Source organism: Wolffia australiana, chromosome 8 (assembly GCF_029677425.1).
Source record: "Wolffia australiana isolate 7733 chromosome 8, ASM2967742v1".
NCBI classification, from domain to species: domain Eukaryota; kingdom Viridiplantae; phylum Streptophyta; class Magnoliopsida; order Alismatales; family Araceae; genus Wolffia; species Wolffia australiana.
The window spans coordinates 621,548-636,052 of record NC_135842.1 but is presented as its reverse complement, the minus strand read 5'-3'; positions in this window follow the sequence as shown (position 1 = coordinate 636,052).

The window sequence follows — 14,505 nt, the reverse complement described above, 5'->3', positions numbered from 1 at the left end:
CATAAATGGATCAAAGAAATCTGAGACACTACACCTCCAACAACAAGTTGGGAGTAGAAATCCAAGATCAGATACACATAGAGGGGATAAGAGTTGAAATGGAAGTGTTGTAACTCTCTTAGCCATCAGATTCAATTAAAAAAGTTTGGAGGGCTAATGTTACTTTATTTCCAGACTAGATCCGCATTCATTCCTCCTCACATTTAAAAATAGACCATTCAAATTCAAATTGTTGGTAAGTCCCGCAATTATTGCCTGAATTTGACCTGGTTCTTATTGAGGGCTTGAATGGGCTTCAAGATGAACTTATTGTGTATTTTACCTATTTTTATTGTCTAGGACATGGCTTTAGTTTCTCCTTTCCTCCCATTAAAATACTAAAAAATGGAAAAATATAAGTTATTCAAAAAAATATAGTAAAACTTTATAAATATTTAAACAGAACTAAATATATATAGTCTCTCTAGAAAAAATATTTGAATGACTTAGGGTAGTGTCAATCATCAAACCCTAGTCAATCATCCCTCGTTTGTACTGATGATTTGGAAAATCATTGAAGAATTTTATTTAATATTCCACTGATTTGGGCAAGCTAAGTTTATAATTCTATACATTTAAAGTTGTATGGCATAGTCAGAGCACAACACCTCATCCATAAGACATATTTGGTGTCTCATGTCTAATGAACATTTACACAACCATGACATCCATCAACATGATCAAAAGGTATATTTATAGTATTTATAGCATTCATAGATTCATTCAGATCAATCTAACCTCAAGAACCACAATTACACGTCAAAAGTGTCTCCACACTAGTGGGTGGGGGGTCAGGGATATCATATGAGTTGTACTATAGAGTTTTATTCTATTTAGATATTTTGATATCCTTTTCAAGTATCCATGAAAGAGGATATTCAGAATATATATTTAAATATGAATGATCTTCGTTGTATGATCTCATCATAGTTCACTAATGTACTCTTAACTATTTCTCTTCAAAGGATATTTGAGAAGGAAATCAAAATATCCAGATACTTGAGGAATATTTAGAATACAATTTTTTAGAAATATGTATCCATGGACACCATTATAAGCACCACACTTGCATTATGAAGAGTATATTGTCTCAATGAAAATTAAAAAAATGTTATAGGCTTACCAAACATACACAGTTACACCAATTTCACACTTGTCAATATGAAGCTTTCATATCCATTCAATTATTTTATCAACTATCATGGCATGAAAATAACCGTGATGTATATTTATTTTTTCAATTTGGGTATGGAACATCTTATACATTCATGTTATATGGTTATTGATTAGCTGCACGCCAAACCTTAATCCACAAAGTTAAGCCATGTGCATAGAGTTAGGGCATGTGCATTGAGTGAGCCCATATATTATCGATTGGTTTTGATCCAATCTAGAAATTGGGGAACTTATCTTCAAGGATATTGAGAGCAAATTGGGTATCTGATGGGAACAAATCATGTGGTCATTTTAGCACACGATTAGTAAATAAAATAAAATTCCAAACTATGTTAAATGTAAAGATGAGTATGATGATGAGTACATGTTGAATCCAAAAAGATCAAGGGTTGACACTTTTAATATATTATTTATCTAATTAGAGTTAAAAAAGTATTCTAAGCCAAGTGAGTCAAAACAGATCAAAGTCAGATTAAAATTTTAAATAAAATAAATGATAAAGGCAACTCTTGCGAGTATGTTGACCAAGTAAACTCATGAATTTTTAAGGGAGAAAGAGGATAATGTAGTTTTTATATTTTTTAATAATAATAAAACACAGTTCAAAATGTTGGCTTAAACCAACCCATTGGCTTTAGGTGAATTAAGGGCCAAATGGTAATATAATTTTACATTTTTTTTATATTTTTAGAAACTACAGAGATAAAGTTTTAATTATCATATAAATTTTGGAAAATTTAGAATATCTGATAACATTAATATCAAATTTTCAATTACAAGTCTTAAAATTTAAATTCAATATGATTAATGACATTCAGGCAAAGTCAAGAAATTCAGCTGCCAATTGAGATTCTGATGAATAAGTTATGGATCAAAATCTGATGAAAAAAGTATTTGAAATATATAAGATGATCCGATTTGGATATTTGAGTATCGATTGTGGATCATGCAATTCACTGCCCAAAAATTACAACTCGCATGAGGATGCGGAAGTGAAAAAATGATTTTCAGGGCCAAATATCAATATAGTTGCAATTATTATATATCAATGGAAATAGGAGTCAGATTCACATCTACTTCGACTGAAATTGTGATATTTAGATGGGTAATGAATGAGAAAAATGTGTCTGAAGTTACTGCTGAACTTTTGTGGCAAACCTGAGCAAAACTGGTGAGGATTCAATCAAAATCTTCATTATTTTAATCAAAATATCCATTATTAATTTTAGATCATTATAAATGATAAGTAACAATTCGTACATCTTTCCAAGCCATAACCCTTAAAACAATAAGCATCAAGTCAAGTTCAAAGGTTGTTAATCATCTGATTATTCACTTTCAGAGAATTCCGACCTGTTGGTGATGATCCTCATTGTTTTCTTGAAGGATTTACTATATTTTTATACCAAGACAACTGTAACCAAGTCGCAAATGCAAATCACTCTATTATTTACTAAAGAAACATCACTACACCCTCGATGAATCAAGTATTTCTGAGGTACTATTCTTGAGAAGATAAAAAAAAACTTAAATAGACTCAAATGAAGGTGAGAAACCTTGAATGCTCATTATTTTTAATAACCTTGGATGGTTGAGATGGTGCCACATTATATCAAGGAAGAGGCCACATCATGTATGTCATGGAGTTCATAATGAGTCCAAGTCTTGGTCATTAGATCCTCATCCAATGACTAATGTTCTTCCACATGCAACTGCATAAAAGTTCAAAAAAGTAATCCTATAGGGAAATATTTGAAGTTATGGAATAGTATAAAATGTTTTTTTTAATTTTAGCATGCATAAAATCCTCTTGAGCTCCAATGGGCCATACATTGCTGCATAAGTTGCAAGTTGGGCCCATGGACCTCTAGTGACTGTTTGAAACATCTTCAGATTAGTCCATCCATGTCATTTGTTGCTATGGGCCATGGCAATAACGTTTTTTGCTTTTTAAGCCCTAAAATCATCATATGTATGACATAAATATTATAACTTCATTTTAAGCCCTAAAGTCATACATTTTAATTTATCAGATATTTTTTAATAAAAAATTCTCCACCGGTTTCTATTTTCACCTTCTTTACACATGCCACCCAAAATAGATATTTAGATATAAAAATTATTAGTTTACATGAATCAATAGTTTGACTACAAAAATCAAACTAGAAGAACTTGTATTCTTCTCATTTTTGCCTTCATCTCTAGTTTCACTGTTTATTCAATTAAGTCCCAAAAGAACTAAACTTAATTAATGTGGGTAATTTTAAATGGTTTTCCATTGAGAAGGTCAACCCTGACTAAAATATATTATTAATGTTATATTAACTTATAAATTATGACTTAGTGGATTGGCATGGTAATGGTGAAAATATCATAAAATAACAATAATATGCATCATAATCATGATAAATAGGCATTAACTATAGTGACAGATAATATAAATGAATGCAGAAGATCCATGTTATCTGTTACTCTTTTGAAAAATAAGGATGAATAAGCCCATAGAAGAACCGTGCTAGTGGGCTAGCGTTGTCTGGTATAGCACATGCCTATCCATGGCTCATGTGCATAAACAAGCCTTGAAGCCACACCAATAAAATTAGTGACTTTTTTAGCTCCTAGATTTTTATAATATCATTACATCTTGGATTATTATAAAAATATTTATTTTATTTATAATTTTTTATTTTTTAATGTAAATTTTCAATCAAATTCCAACTGCATCTAAATTTTTACTTTTGTGATTCTAAATTTTTAATCAGAACTCTAACTATGAGACTCAAACAAGCTTAACTCGAATACAGTAGTCCACAGAGATTATTGAGTAGTCAACATGGGATTGTTCACCCTCAAAAACTTCATTGGGTTAGGCAATATTGTGTTTTCTTAACCAATTACTTCCCTTAAAACTCCCCAAAAATTTCTTAATAATCTGATAAATCATTTATAATTTAATAAAACTGTGTTAGGTATTTATATTTTTCCCTAAAACTTTTTAAAGGAATTTTTTGATTCAGATCATTTCATAGAATATCACAAAAAATATATTTTAAAATATTGAATATATTTCTGAATGAAACTTCACTTTTTCTGCGGATTTAACCGTTACTCACTCTATGCTTTGGAATGAAATTATTATTCATTTTGTTGCATTAGTCAACACCTTGCTCAGAACTTGTTTCACCCTTCAATTTCTTCTTTGGGGAGTACTCTCAGTTTGTTCACTGGACTGTAGAAGTATCCAACAAATCAAGGGGCTCTTGGATCTCCATTTCTTCTTCTCCAACTCCTCTTAAGATCTTATCGATCATCTCACCATCTAGGCTATCTCTCAGTTGAGGAAGAAAGAGAGAACAAAGATAGGGAGAGCCCAAGTCTGTCTGGCTGGCTAGGGTGCCTGAAATTGGTGCCCCTCCCAATTTATACTTCAATTTTTCTCAAAAGTCCCTTACATTAAGTATATCCAACAATGTCTTTTCATCTTATGTGTGATCCTCTTGGTACATCTATCATTCTAATTAACAACCTTGATCGCCCAAGAATAACTATTACCCAACCTGTTATCAACATATAAATAAATAAGTTAACTAAGGATGATTAATTTACTTATATTAATTAATTACAGATATCACCTTATTAATTAACTAAATCAGCATATATATTATAAAAGAAGGATGAATTTAAATAAATTAATATGTCAATCTACACCTCGTGCTCTAGACGATGCAGAGTACAAAATAAACTCTCTAATGCAAGCCTTATTGTCATTGGTTACCGTGTATGTATAACATTCCTTTTGTGTGAGACTCACAAATGACTTAGTGTACTATTAACAATCAAACCGTTGTCCACCATTCAACTAGTACTGATGCATAACTGAGATAATCTGGAGAACGCCTTCTCCAATATCCTCTCTACCTTGGCTAGGTTTTAACTACATTATCTTCTTTGAGCCAATCTCTTCTTATACCATGGATGAACGATCCCATCTTTCCCACTCACTCACCTCTGTGTACTTGTTACTATATCCATCTAAGACTTATATTCAATAATGAATAACTATTTGTATAAATGAACTTAAATAAATTATGCAAGTGTGATTTGCTTGATGGCCACATAATATTCATCATAGTAATGTTATAAAAATGAAAATATTTCCTTTGAGTTTTAGAGATAAAACCTGAAGCTGGTTTACGTCCTTATCTATGAGTTTTGATTCTTTCAAATAGATGGAAAGTGCATTTTTACAAAATAATATTTCCATTGGAAAAGCAAATGCAATATCAAAGTGCCATGCCAGATTTAATCAAGGAGCTCATGAATCTTTGAGTGAGGCGTGGGAAAAGTTGGATACTGTAAGATGATTGAGAGATCAATACTGTAAGATGATCTATGTCACTAGTAGAGGTACACATGCATAAATATTTGGATGTAGCTCAAGAAAATTTTGAAATACCTGTAGAGAATGATGATCATTATGCCGTCCCCAACCATCATATAATAAATTCTAACCCTAGACGAGGTGGAGTGATCAATGCAAGTGCATGTTAACCCAGTTACAAAGATGCGGAGCTCACCCATACTTATCACTCACAATATTTATTTACATTATTTGATGCATGACAATGTCGAGGACGAAGTCCGGCCGTCACCGAGGGGGTTGTACTCGGTGTCGTAGCGTCAATGCACGACGTCAAGTCGATGGTCGTCGGGCACGGGTGTCCTACGGGTAGACCTGCGATGAATAGTGCGGGTAGGGGTGTTGTACGTGCAGCTGCCGACAAGCAATAAGGGAGCCGACGTCCAGGTGACGACGGGGTCGCCCGGAGACGGGTAAGTGGACCTCCTGACCCTGGTCCGGACGGACGAGGTTGCTACGGCGCCGAACGGGATGTCTCCAACCAAAGGTTGCCCGCTCGCGGCGGGCGAACCGACTTGTACCAAACCAGGAAAGACGCTCGACAGTGATGCTTCGTCACTCAACCTCGCACACTCACCTACGTCTAACCCGGGCGCGGTGGAGGCAAATGAAAGCGTACTGCAAGAGATAAGGGACGGGGGCGAACGACATACCTCGTCGTCATTCTGGGGACGATCGTCCTTGTGTCGTGACGGAGGCTCCGCTGGGGCGGACGGCAGGGTCGTTGGGGTACAGTAGCAGCGGGCAATCAGGGTACACGGAAGGGTCACGGCGGACCGAAGGGCGCGGTCCAGGACGCGGGACCAGTATGATGGGCGCGCTGCGGTGCAACCGGGCGGGCACCGGTCAGCGCAACGACGGGCACGACGCATCGTGCGGATGCAGGCGCGACCTGGCAAGTGCACAAGGGCATCGAGAGAGTTTGACGCACAGGCGCGCTGTAAAGGCCACGGCCGGGGCTGAGACAGGCGTAGGCGGTGGAGGGTCGGTGCAACGTAACAGGCGCGGGTATGTGCGGCACCGGGCACGACGCGGCGTGCGGGACGCAGGCACACCCTGGCGAGCATAGCCAGACTCCCAGAGTGATCACCGCGTGAGTGCGATAGGGGATCGCGGTTGGGGCAGAGGCCGGTGTAGACAAGATCGTTGGTGCAACAGGACGGTCAAACAGCACGGGGCACCGTCCCCTGGGCGGGCGCGGTGATTGCGCCGGGCGCAAGAACGACCGTCTGCAGGGCCAGGAGCGCCGACAAGCTAGCTGGAGGTGCACGGGCGAGTGACGGAGCCGGGACAAGAACCCGAGCACATGGCAAGGCTTTGGAGCGTCGGCAGCGCGAGCCTAGTGCGGGCGAGAGTTCGCCGAGAGCGGGTGATTTGGCGGGTGGCGCCGACCGGGCGGATCGGCGCGAAGCGCCTCACCGAGACGTCGGAGGTGAGCACCAGTGGTGGCAACTGGTTGCTGGCGGCAATGTACCGGCAGGGAAGAAAACCAGAGCTCCTGGTCAGGGTTACGTCGACGACAACAGTCCAGGCGCGGGGAGGGGAGGGGGCGAGCGACCACAACAGCCGTCTCCCAGGTCCATCTATTCCACCCCCCTTCTGCCCTCCTTCTTCTCCTCCTTCTTGCTCCTTCCTTCCTCTTTCTCCTAGGCGGAACCCTAATTCTCCGTCGAGAGAAAATAGTTCTTCAAAATTCATCGATAACTTCTGTTTAGGGCAACCCTCTTCCCTTATATAGGGGGGAAATGGGGCGACCTGCTTAGACCAAAAATAACCCAAAGACATAATAAAAGGACATCCTATGACTTAGGACCGAGGAAGTAAAACAACAAGGAAGACCAGGAGAACAAAGAAGAACACAGGGAGGGGGGAGGGGAGATCCTTATAGGGTCGAACCTCCCTCCTTACACGTGATCACAGTGCGTAAGAAAACAACGAACGACGAAGTTCATGACAGAAAACGATGAACGAACAAAAATGTAAAGACGAAGATAAAAGTCCGTTACCGTCGCTTTGGCTTGCCGAGCGGGCTGAACATGTACGGCTGGCGGTGTCGGGGAAGACGGTGACGTCTCAGAAGACGTATCCGAGGTTGCTGCCGGAGCTGCCGGAGACAATGATGACGTCTCCAAAGATGTTTCTGGTGCTGCTGCTGGCGCTGCGCCATCAATCCTCCCGGGGTCGGAAGAACTCGACTCCGGCGAGTCAGGGGTGTCGAATGGCAACTGCTGAAGTAGATCCGGTCGAAGGCGGCGGAGCTCTGCCTCTGATACCCACGTGTCATCTGCGCTGGTTCGTCCTAGCCACCGTACCAAGAACCTCCTCGAAACTTCGTCCCCTGCATAGTCAATTATCTCCTGCAGTACATAGTCGATCGCCTTGTGCCAATCGGGTGAAACAAATGGGGGAGTGGTCGCGGCAAGCTCACTCACACTGAATGGGTCTAGAGAGGCTTGGGTGTGGGGGTGAGAAGGGGTCTGGTACGGAGCCAAATACGCCACGTTGAACATGGAGCTTATTCCCCACGTAGGAGGAATCTCGACGACGTAGGCATTTTCGCCCACCCTTCGGAGGATCGAGAACGGGCTGGCACTACGAGCATGTAGCTTCGTAGGCGTCCCGGGAGAGTATCTCTCCGGTCTAAGCCTAACCATCACTAGTTCTCCCACATCGAAGACTCGGGGTCGGCAGTGCAAGTCGGCAGACTGCTTGTACAATGCATTTTGGCTCGTGATCATATCATGAATATGCTGATGCAATGCAGAAATATGTTGGGCGAATGCAATGCCATCCTCGGATACCCTAACATGCGGGTCAACAGGTGCTAAGTCTAGTGGGCTACGAGGGGCTTGGCCATAGACGATCTCAAACGGGCTCAACCGGGTGGTGCGGTTCACCGAGGCGTTGTATGCGAACTCGGCGCGAGGGATGATCAAATCCCAAGTCGCGAGGTGTTCGCCCACTAAAGAACGTAGTAGGTTGCCCAAACTTTGATTGACGACCTCCTTCTGACCGTCGGTCTGCGGGTGGTATGGAGTCGAGAATTTGAGCCGTGTACCGAGGAGACTCCATAAGGTCTTCCAGAAATAGCTCGTGAAGTGGGCGTCTCGGTCGGACACGATCGAAGCTGGCAGACCGTGGAGGCGCAAAATTTCTCGGAAGAACAGTTGTGCGACCTTCGTGGCGTCGGACGTCTTCACGCAGGGCACGAAGTGCGCCATCTTCGAGAACTTATCAACGACGACCATGACGGAGTCGTTTCGTCGTGCGGTCTGGGGAAGTCCTAGAACAAAATCCATGCTAACGTCATCCCAAGGACGCTTGGGCGTTGGTAGCGGGGTGTATAACCCGGCGCTCTTCTTGAACTGTTTGGCCAATGCACAAACGCGGCACTGGGCAACGATGTTGCCGACGTCGCGTTTCAGCGATGGCCAGTAGAATTGGTATCTTTGTTTGTAAAGGGGAGCCCACTTATAAGGGCTCCCCAAATGGACCAGTTAAGGCCCACTTAGGGCCCATTTCCCCCCTTCCCCCCATATAAGGGAGGAGATGGGTGCCCTAAGTCCTTAGAGACCAGTGATTTTCTAAGAGACATTTCATCAAACAGCTGCTGGCCTCTCCCTTCCTCGTCAAGAGAAGAACACAAAGGGAAGGTTGAAGAAGAAGAAGAAACAGGGAGAAGAAGAATGATAGAGGAAGAGGGGAAGGGAAAGGGGCATCCAACCTAGTCGAGAAGGGCCAGAGACTGCCGCCCCCCTCCATTCCCCGTCATCGGGTCAGGCTCTCTACCGACGACCTGCCTCGCCGGACCGCGACCGGCGTCCGCCGGCCTTTAGACCACCCCAGGGCAGGACGAATAGGACAAGGTCTTCGCTGCCCTCATCCACGCCGGACCTCCAGCACGTCGACGGGCCCCCGGCGTGGACGCCGGCCGCCGCGGATCGACCCCGATCCCGCACCCGACTGCAACGTCTGACCCGACTGATCGATTGGTCTGACCCAATCGGCCGGTCCGATCCAACCCGATCGACCGGGGCCGGTCAATCTCGGAGGGTTGGATTCGTTGTACAACCCGACCGGCCAGGTTGACCCCGTCAACCAAACCGGACGACCCAAACGATCTATTTTGTCAAGCCAGACGAACCGACCAACCACCACGCCCACTCCGGCCGACTAGAACGATCGAGCCGCATCCCGGCTCCACGCCTTCGGCCACTGTTGGGACAACCCGCAAGCATCCTCGACTCCGCCTCCCCTCCGGCGCCCTTTAGCATCGCTCCTGCACCATCCGCTGCACGTCGAGCTGTCGTATGTACTCCGGCGTCTCTCCACTCCACCTGCTCCGACACGCCGCCGACAAAGATGAGATCTTGCATTACGAGCCACCGTCGACGAGGTACGCCGTCCTCTCCCCTCGCTCGTATAATTATTCTCTTGCAGTATTCTTTTGTCCCATCTCCACCGCGCTCGGGCTAGGTAAGTGAGAGAGGGTAATGAGAGATAACTACGATTGTGAGTGTCTTACCAGTACGGACGAGTACGTCCTTGACGTGCAAGCCCAACGAATTGAGTCTGTTCGGCCGTTGACGTCCTCGTCTCTCCGACGAGGTTCGAGAGGCCCCCGTCGCTGTCACCCAGCGACTACTGTCCAAGCTTGGAGCTCGGCGCCCCCTCGAGTCAGAGCCTGCACGTAGGACACGTAGGGCATTCATCTGATGGCGAGGATGCCAACACATCATCCTTGAACGCGTCGCCACGGTCAACCAAAGTCAACACCAAAGTCAACACACTGCAGCCGTCGACAAGCACGTCTCCACCCGCGCACGTCCCTATGCACGTCATGACACGACGCAAGAGGCAGATCCACAACTGCCCTTTGGAGTGACACGACGCACGTCTTTACTTTCTCGTCTCTAATTTCTCATCATTTTCTCTTTCCTCCAAGGCCTATATATAGGCCATTGTTTTCAAGAAACATCAGGCAGTCATAATTCAAGAATTGAGTTTTTGTTTAACTCTTCTTGGAGGACTACCCAAGCCTCCCTATCCCTTCTTCAACCCTACCCCGGCGCCTCCGTCGCCAGCGCTACTACCACCTCCTCGCGTCGCCGGTCATTGTCGCCAGCCATCTCTTCCTCTTCCTCATCTCATCTCTCTCTCTCTCTCTTTCTCTCTCAGACCTGGCGTCCCTAGGCCGCCCGCGCTGCCCCTACCAGGCCGCCCAAGGTCACGCCCAGGCTGCCCCTGCCAGGGCCGCCCACAGCTGCCCAGGCCGCCCTTGCCAGGGCCGCCCACGAGCTGCACTAGGCCGCCCCAACACGGCCGCCCAAGGCTGCCCAGGCCGCCCCAGCCAGGGCCACCTAAGGCCGCCCCAGGTCGCCCCTACCAGGGCCACCCACGAGCAGCCCTAGGCCGCCCCAACAGGGTCACCCAAGACTGCCCAGGCCGCCCCAGCCAGGGTTGCCCAAGGCTGCCCCAGATTGCCCAGGCCAGAGCTGCCCACGAGCAGCCCTAGGCCGCCCCAACAGGGCCGCCCAAGGTCGCCCAGGCCGCCCCAGCCAGGGCCACCCAGGCCGCCCCAGGCTGCAGCCTAAGGCAGCCCAAGGCCGCCGCCCCAGGCCGCCCCAGGCTGCCGCCCAAGGCAGCCCAAGGCCGCCGCCCTAGGCCACCCCACGCTGCCGCCCAAGGCAGTCCTAGGCCGCCGCCCAGAGCGCCCCTGGCCGCCGGTTGTCGTCGATGTCGTCCGACGCTTCGAGCCGCACGCGCTTCGAGCCGCCTACGCCTGACTCTACCAGGGCCGTTCAACGCTCGGAACACCCAAAATCTTCCTCGTCCAGTGGCCCACTCAACGCCCGGATTCGCCCAGCCTCGTCACGATCTGAATTCCCTGCAACCTCTTCACGCACTACGGTGCCGAGGTACACATGAACTCTTTGGTGTCGAAAGTGTTCTCCGTCCAGTATTTTCTTGAGAAGTTTCCACCGCCGTCAGAATTAGATTTGGTTTGGATTTCCCACTTCTTCTCTCTCTTTCTCGAGTGTCCCCTCGCGACGCGAATTCGGATATTGATTTCGGTGCTTAAGCATCGTCGCGGTGGGTGAAGACAGTACTCTCGCCCTCGACAAGGGTCGGAGCTGCACCACCAGTTTAAAGTCCGAATCCGACCGCGTGTATTTCTGTGGCTGTTTTATCCCTCCCTACAAACCCGTCTATTACCCTTTACCCGTCATCATCCATCCATCCCCTCAGTCACCTTTTCCATAGTCGTCCTACGTCATCATCATCTCATAGTTACATAACCCGTTAGGGTATCTATCAGACGACAACATTGTGGTAATCTGGTACTTTATCCCTTGTCAGCAGCGAACAATCATATTCGGTGTCGATTGGACGACGTCTGCGATGACGTCCGACATCACTGAGCACATAGCCTACGTCCTTGAAACTAATGGCCCGAGAGAGCTTGCATCGGATGCAACGGAAGGGGATATTATGGAATATCAGAAGTGGAAAGATGGCTCCACTACGGTCTTCTACATGCGATGCGAAGGGGATATTATGCTACATGCGAGCTTCTATGTGCTATGAGTTGTAGAGGCAACAAGAAGATATGGAGACAAGGCCAATGGTACTCCATTTGATGGAGTTATTCAATGAACATAGTAGGACTCTAAGATATGAGATATCAAAGAGCCTATTCAGAGCTTGCATGACCAAATCCTCTTTCGTGCAAACTCATGTACTAAAGATGATTGAGTCGATGAAAGGTTGGCAGTGCTGGGAGTTGAACTCCCCGTTGAGATGAGCACGGACTTCATTCTTCGATCCTTTCTTGATTCATTCTCCCAGTTCATTGTTAACTTCAACATGAACAAAATTTAGACGAATCTTCCAAAGTTGCTTAACATGCTTACCACCGCCAAGGGCAACCTTCTGAAGTACAAGCCCCAAGTTCTCTTTGTTGGTAGGACCAACAAGAAGAGAAAGGCGGTGTTTGCCTCAAGGCGAGACAATGGGAAGAAGCGAGTGAAAGCACCACCGACAAAGGACAACGCCGAGAAAGGCACGTGCTTCCATTACGGAACAAAGGGCCACTAGAAGAGGAACTGCAAGAAGTACCTCAATGAGATAGCTCAAAAGAAGCATGGTGATGCTTCAGGTGCTGACAAGTAGAAGAAAGCTGAGCATAGGCGAGGTGGAGCTGAGAGTGGGAAATGGCACAAGAGTTTTTGTTCATTGTGGGGATAGTGAACCTAAAGCTTCCATCTGGCAATTTCCTATCTTTAGAAGACTGCTATTATGTTCCTAGCATAATAAATAACATTGTATCTGTTTCATATTTGGATAGACTGGGGTACACTGTGACCATTATGAACAAATGCTGTTCCATTTATTTTCAGAATAAATTGGTTGCATCTGTACCATTGGTCAATGGGTTGTACTTGATGGATGTTTCCTCTTATAATCTCCAAGTATGTTTCTCCTAAGAGTAGTAAACAATCACTGAACATAGCCTATTTATGTCACTGCCAGCTTGGGCATGTTGGAAATGGAAGATTACTAAAGTTGCATAAGGATGCATACTTGGGTTCGTTTGATTTTGAATCATATGAAACATGTGATTTGGAGTAAGTTACCCAAATCACCATTCTCAGGGAATGGTGAGCGTGCCAAGGGCATCTTGGAACTCGTACATTCTGATGTATGTGGTCCTATGCCTGTCCAAGCTAGAGATGGTTGTTCTTACTTCATTACTTTCATCGATGATTTCTCTAGATACAAATGAGTCTACTTAATGAAGTATAAATTCGAAGCTCTTGAGAAATTCAAGGAATTTAAGAAAGGAGTAGAGAAATAATCTGGAAAGAGTATTAAAACACTTTGATCGGATCGAGGTGGAGAATACTTAAGTACAGAGTTCACTCAATACATGAAGGACAGTGGTACCTTGACTCAGCTGACTCCTCCATATATACCACAAATGAATGGGGTGTTAGAAAGCAGAAATCAAACTTTGTTAGACATGGTAAGATCTATGATGAGCTTCTCAAAACTACTAGTGTTCCTCTAGGGATATGTGCTTGAAACAACAGCACATATACTGAACATGTTACCTAATAAGGCAGTAACTTCCACACCATATGAGATATAGAGAGGGAGAAGACCGAATTTTATGTATGCTAGAGTATGGGGATGTCCTGCCCACATGAAGAGGCATGACCTAGGAAAGCTATAACCTAGAACTGAGTTGTGTCGATTTGTGGGATATCCAAAAGAGACACATGGATACTACTTTTACCAGCCTGGGGAACAAACCGTTTTTGTTTGAAAGAGGGCTATCTTCCTAGAGGATGAATATCTTCTAGGAGAAGATAGTGGGAGTAAAGTAGTTTGGAAGAAATTCCAAATCAAGACACAAATACTAGCTCATCAGATGAGCGCTCAGTTCATGAACATGTTTATACTAGAGCCACGTAAGTCAGAAAGAGAAGTGAGACAACCTGATCACTATATCGGACATATTGTATCATGTGAAGTCGAGACACTACATCTTAAGGATGATGATCCTTTGACATACGACGATTCAGTTGACTCTCAAAGATGGCGAGAAGTTATGGATTCTGAAATCCACTCCATGCACCAAAATCAAGTATGGGACTTGGTTGACCCTCCCGAAGGTATAGTACCTATCGGGTGTAAGTGGATCTTTAAAAAAGATCGATGCAGATGGACAAGTTGACACATACAAGGCAAGACTTGTTGCAAAGGGTTATCATCAAAGGCTAGGAGTTGACTATGATGAAATATTTTTGCCAGTTGCCTTGATAAAGTGAATCAGAATTCTTCTCGCCATAGCTGCACACCACGAC